Source organism: Mustela erminea, chromosome 21 (assembly GCF_009829155.1).
Source record: "Mustela erminea isolate mMusErm1 chromosome 21, mMusErm1.Pri, whole genome shotgun sequence".
NCBI classification, from domain to species: Eukaryota; Metazoa; Chordata; class Mammalia; order Carnivora; family Mustelidae; genus Mustela; species Mustela erminea.
The window spans coordinates 16,592,547-16,599,027 of NC_045634.1; the positions used below are offsets into that span (position 1 = coordinate 16,592,547).

The 6,481-nt window shown below is 43.1% G+C and overlaps 1 protein-coding gene across 33 annotated transcripts in view; it reads right to left on the bottom strand.

Annotated features, from left to right (window-relative positions):
• PCM1 (pericentriolar material 1) overlaps positions 1-4,705 on the bottom strand; it is an 82,075-nt gene extending 77,370 nt beyond the window's left edge. For 6 of the 33 annotated variants that reach the window (XM_032329391.1, XM_032329394.1, XM_032329393.1 and 3 more), the window contains exons 1-3: positions 4,325-4,699; positions 2,607-2,673; positions 2,154-2,317 (exon numbers count right to left, since the gene is read on the bottom strand). The gene's annotated coding sequence lies outside the window, so the exon portion shown is untranslated. Of the gene's footprint in view, positions 1-2,153; positions 2,318-2,606; positions 2,677-2,799; positions 2,821-4,116; positions 4,270-4,324 lie in introns of those variants that run through there. The other 27 variants (XM_032329390.1, XM_032329389.1, XM_032329388.1 and 24 more) reach the window with 14 other exon arrangements.
• Between the last annotated feature and the right edge of the window lie 1,776 nt (positions 4,706-6,481).

A 6,481-nucleotide genomic window follows, 5' to 3' on the forward strand; every position in this document is an offset into this window, starting at 1 on the left:
AATAATGATGCTAAATGTGTTTAAATACATACTCCTATACAAGTATTATTATGAAGCTTAAGAAATAATGTCATGTAAATCAATTTTCAACATCTTAACAGCTGATTTATCTAAGAGGGTTAAAATCTCCCCCTATAAAATGTAGAAAATATAGGCAAGTATTTTCCTCTTCTTCATGCCAATCTCTTTACCCACCTCCAAGTCATCATTAGAAATAGGTGCCTGCCTTCTAAATTGTTTTGTAGACACACTGTTATTATTCATATAATTTTATCATTATTTTAAACTATTATATGAAAAGAATTCTTATAATAAAATACTAGGTATGTAGACAAGAAGATCAATTCAAGCAGGCTTCCAATAGTGGAATCAATAGGGCTTGGTGACTATTATGACATGGAAGATGAAAGATGAGGCAGTGAGAAAGCTGTTCAAGGATGAGTCCTACGTTTCGAGCTTGAACAACTGGGTTTATGGTAATACATTCACAGTGACTGGAAAAGGAACAGATTTTTGTTGAGAGATGATTAATTTGGTGTTAGCAATGCTGGGTTTGAGGTGAAATCTAGGCTGCAGAGATTTGCAAATCATCTGCCCAGAAAAGTACTCAAAATGGCACAGAAGTCATCGGGAGAAGAGGAAGAGATCAAGACTGAGCCTGGAGGGACACGGATATTTAAGAGACAGGAAAAGAACACTGAAGAAGATAGACAGGAGAGAAACCAGGAGAGTGTGCTAGAAAAGGTGCAAGTGTATAAAGGAGGAGATCAGTAAGAATGCCAGATGTTATTCTGTCACATAATACTAAGAAGTGCCCACTTGGATTTAGCAACAAGAAGGTTACTGAGGACCCTGGTACTAGCCATTACAGCGGGGTGGGGAGGATCAATCCCATAACTGGAATGCTTTTATTGATAGGAAGAGGCAAAAATAAGTCATTAGGTAATTTTTTCAAGGAATCAGTCTATGAAGGGAAGCAAACAGAGATAGGCATGGAGGAAGTTTTGTTAAAAGCATGTTTAAAATTTGTTAGCCAAGAGCTAGTAGAGGAAGATACTGAAGATGCAGAAAAGAAAGGAGATAGTGTATGGTCTCTGAAAAAGAGGTAGCAACTGGGACCCAGGGTGTTAAGAGAAATGACTAGCTATAGGTAGAGGAACACCTCTTTCTTCGAACAAAGGGGAAGGATGGAAGTAGACTGAGGCTAATGGCATCTATTCGTAGGAGACTGAGGGAGTCTGTAAGTGATGCGAAGCGGAAAGGACTGATCCTAAAACATGAGGGTGAGACAGCGGTGTCTGAGAGATGAGAAAAGGAGAATGACTGTGGGAAGCCCTGAGGATTCAGGTGAGAGCTAGAGAACATCCACAGATATCAGTCATCTGCAATGTGAATTTTTTTTCCCAGCAGTGCTCATTAGCCCTGGTAGAATATTCCACTGAATCCATCCAAGGTGGGAGATATGGCAGGCAGGTTATTAGAAAGACAATAAAATGGAGAAGCTGAAGCCACTGGAAAACAAACAGCGCAAGTCATGGATGACTATCTGGGAATAACAGGGATAAAAGTAAAATTTTTCTACTTTAAACAAGCACTTCTATGACCTACTAAACTAAGTTGAAACTAATTAAAAGCTTCATATAGCTATTTCCAACAGCCCTATCTGGCTCCCTCGTCTTGCAAAGATACAAAATACAAAAGTACTATAGCAATTTATAAACTTTCTGTGACTGATCTTTTTGAAGAAAATCCTGTCATAAGATTCTTACTACAGAGAAGTATTTATATGCATATAAAATTACAGTATTGTCACAGAAATACCGATGATTGACCCAAGGTTAATCTTTGAAATAAAAATATAAAGAAAAATTAAACAAGTTAAGAAAAAACACTATTTTTCTAAAATTTTTTAATTCAGATATTATCTCTGAAATGGCATTAAATTACTCCTAACCATCCCTGGAAATGCCACCTTGACAATGTAAATAAAGGTTTTAGAAATACTCAACCTAATAAAATAATGTAGGAAGTAGTTTTTTCCTAAGTATTTACTTATGGTCACAAAATACACAAAGGTGGTACTTTATTGATCTGTACAAGTTTTCTAAAGGCTGTATTGTTTACAGTATTTCTCTTACTAATTATAAAAATACCTGGTACACTGTTTTGAAAGTCTTCATACAGTGTTCAAATGTACTAAGCACTTCTAATGGAAACTGAGAAGAAAATGCACAAGTATCTGGTTTTATGTTTTGTTTAGTCAGTTTCATTTGAGGAACTTCCCAATTTCTTCTCTGTACTTAAGATAGTCAAGTACCTAAAAAAAAAAAAAAAAAAAAAATTCACAAAGGATTTTTCCCATAGCGCTTTCAATTTGAGACTTTCTAAAAATTTCAAAATTTTTTTAGAACTTAAGATATCTCTGTAATTACCCTCTTCAAATAATAAAAAAAACAACCTGTTAAGACATTGGTGGGAGGGGGATAAAAAGACTGCAACAAAACATAACCCTCTATCTAAATCAACAAAAATTTTATTAGACCTATTAAAAAAAAAAAAACAAAACCCCATAAACAGCAATAACATATATAATGATGACAAATTACCTGTTTAAAAACTAGTTTTACAGCTCAGAAACGGCTCCTTTCCTGCTTCACACTTCAAAGTTGTTGCCTGCTTGTGATTAAAAACAACAAAAACACTTATGAAGTACAGAATAACAAATATTATATATATATACACACACACATGCCCTAAAATGTTTAGAAAAATGAACAAAAAAGGAAATATCCAACTTACAATATTTTAGACTGGTTACTTTAATCCTTTTGGAAAACAATGTGATATACTTAAATGTTTAAATCCTCCAAACTTGTAAGATTCTACCAAACAACAGGATCCGTTAATATAGCTACTTCGGTAGGTAATACAAATCAATAACCCCAATTACCGTGTAAAGATTCATGCCGAAGTTTACTCCTCATATTGTCATTAACTTTCTGCCAAACTAATCAAAAACTTTGTATATTCAATGATTAAAAAAAAAAAGATTTCTTTACTTGAAAGCTAACTACTTAAAAACAACAACAACAACAACAAAAACCCTTGTCACTATATACACACAAGGTTTACCTTCAGTTCAAAAACCCAGCATTATAATGGTTTCCAGGACTCGCACCAAGAAGGTAAGAGGCAAAGAAAAGAGCAGGTGCACCCGAAGCTCTACAACACCCACTCCGGTAACCAGAGAATACCAGGAGGCGGAGTCTTGGAAAGCAGTTATGGGGCGGGGGTGCCCAGAAAGCCCGGTTCTTCCAGCGCCAAAATACGATCCCTCACTCATACGGCACAGAACGCAAACCTCAAACCGGTCAAAAAAGAAAAGGAAAAAAAAACAAACAAAAAACAAAAAACAACGAACAAGGCGAGATCCTCAGGAATCGGCCCCAGGATGTGAAAAGTTTGGATGACCCGCCCCCCCTAACAGGGCCTACCATCCAATCCCCAAACACCAGTTTCTGCAAAGCAAGCAATGTTTCCCTAATCCCAGTTGGCATTTAGTTTTCCCCATCTTCGGCCCTTTCTTACTGGACCTACAGTAGGACACGAAGAAGCGGAGCAATGGGAGGGGGGAGAGAAGAGCTGTTAAATTATCATTCCTCGCCCGAGTATAAACCACCCCGTCTCCAAAGTCAGGAACGCCCTCCCCGCCCCCCACCCCGCCCGCCCCCACCCCGCGCCCGGCCTTTCAGCTCTAAGAATACCCGAGACAGCAAAAATCCGCTGCTCACAGCCCAACGCAAAAGTCGCGTCGCTCCTCACCCGGCCTTCACCTAAAATTCTGGACACCGAGAGCGCCACAGAATGGAATCTGAGAGGGGGTGGGAGCGGGCGCAGTCACGTACACTAAGGCCATTAAGGCCCCGTGCTGTGGAGAACCAGAGCCCCATCCCTGGTAACCAAACCACAGCCCCCGCTCCACTCCCTCCACTTGCAAGGGGCATTCCCCTGGAGCGCCCGAGACGCAGGGCGGCCTCCTCCTCGGGGCCAGAAAATGAAGGGGGGGGCGGGCAACAAGGGGGTTCTGCCGCCGCTAACGCGTCCCTAAATGCTCACCCGGAGACTGCGTCCTTCGACCCGAGGTAAGGGGCGGACTGTCTGGCTAGGGGGGACCTGAAGCTGGCAACAAGACGACCCAGAAGCCCACGGAGAGGCGTGAGCCCGAGGCCAGGCCCGATAGGGTCAAGTGTCCCAAAGCCGTTGCTCTCCCGCCCCTGCGCCGCGCTGCCCTCGGTTGCCAAGGGCTGGGGACGCGCAGCATTACCTGTAAACGAAGCAGCCTCTCCTGCCAAGGGTGGAGTAGCGGTCAGGCCCTACGATCCGCCACTGGCAGCGGTCCTCCCTTAGAGACTGCAGCTGGGAGCGCCCACAAGCTCCCTGGCTGCCTAGGGCCCAATGGCCGCCTTCTCTACCTTAGCTACTCGGCGCCAACCGCCGCAGCCACCGCCATCTTAGGATCTCATTGTGGTGGGAGAAGAGGGCGGTGGGGGGGGGCTACTGCAGAGGGGGCAACGCGGCGTGAGACTGCGCCGTCTCCTCGGCAACGGCCGCGCGGGGGCGAGAACTCGCCGAGGCGGGAGCCGCAGTGCGATCGGCGCTCTAGACTGGAGTCATGTGACCGCCGGAGTCTGTGGTGTCACTTCGGGCCCTTTGGCCTGGAGCGGCTAACGCAAACGAACAACCGGAGACTACATATCCCAGAATGCCAATTCGACCCTGGTTTATAAGCGTCCGTCCGTCGGTCAGGAGAGGGTTAACCGCAAATCCCGGCATGCCGTGAACCTCGCGGCGCTCCTCTGCGAGCTCGTGGCTCAGGGCCTGTGCGGAAGTGCCGTGAGCTTCCTCTTCAGCTGGAAAAACTGAGGAGAGTCCTAATGGTTTGCTGGGCGGCTGTCCGCTCCAGACCCTGCGGGGGGCCGGAAGTGGGGGGAGAAAGACCGAAGTCGCTCTTCTGGTTCTTGCCCACCCGCATCCGGAATTAGGAAGAGATGGAACGAGAAGGGTGTTTACCATCTAGTCCTGATTTTACACGGTGGAGATTAATCATGGGAAGTTAATTGGCTAAACCAATTAACCATAGAGTCAGTGGGAGAATTCTAAATGTTAATCATGAACACCACCACCTTGGATTCATGTCCTACTTCTCCCTTGGAAGAACCAGACGATTTTAATCAAAATTTAGGGAAATTTTCTTTTTAAAACTAGTCCCTGGATTCTGTTTTGATGTATGCTCCCGTCTCAGCAGAAGCTCTATCAAGGATGGTAAATTGACAGGTTCTCTCTTAGTTAAAAAAAAAAAAAAAAAAAATTCAAGTGAGTGAATGCTAAGATCTAATTGGCTTTGTTTGGCAATTCATGAATTGAGCGGCATTCCAACCAACGCATAGAAAGGAGATCCTTGGAGCTGTAGAAAGGGCAATGTTTTTAAAGTCAGGAAGGGGTTAGCATACTTAGCAAAGCCTGCGTTGTTTCTGGCAAGGTTGCCTACCTCAGTAGAAAGGAAAGCCCTGCCAGATGGATTGCTGACCTACCGATAACCAAGTCCGGGGTGACTAGTTAAAGGTTCTATTCCTGGGGTGTTGAAACTGCAGTTGGGTTAGGTATGAAGCCTTAGTTGGCTGAGGTGAGGTTTAGCACACGTGACTCCATTTGGGGCCTGCTGTTTCCTTGTTATCACTCCTGACACACGGGGGGAAAAGGTGATCATGACTTTCAAGGCCTTTAGTGTGCCTCCCTGAAAAGTTAAAACACCTTCAATTTTACTTGAATGCAGGGGCATTCTATTTTTAGGCAGTTTGTGAGATGAGTTCGTTTTCAACAAAAGACGAGTAGAGTGAATAAAGGACATTTAGGTTCCAACAACAAATTGTTTTCCATCACCAACAGATATTGTTCAAAACAAGTAAAAGAATCCTATCTCAATACATAATTCAGGGAAATAAAACTCTTCCTGAAACTATGGTCAGATTCAGTCTTATTGCAATGATACATTTTTGAGTACATTCTGTGTATCTCACGTTGGTAATTTACTCGGTAACAAAAACAGTCCCTGCCCCTGAAGGGTTCATCTCACCCTCTGATTCCCTACCCCTCCTCCGTTCTCCCTTGAAGGGCTGATATTTTAGTGAACCATGGAGAAATAGAATGTGATGTAAATAAATTCTGTTTTGTAAGAAAACAAAGTGCTGTGGGAATCCAAAGCACAGAGTGCTCCAGGCCCCATTCTAATTCCACCACTCCATAGCTCTAAAATTTTGGTCAAGTTTCTTAACTTCTCTGTCTCAGTTGTCCCATCTACAAAATGAAGGGGAGAGAATCCTAATATTGCCACCCTTGCGGGAATTTTTTTTTTTTAAGTAATATTTATTTTGAAGAAGGCACAAGCTAAGCATTTTATCTGTTGTGATTTTCTTAATTCTCC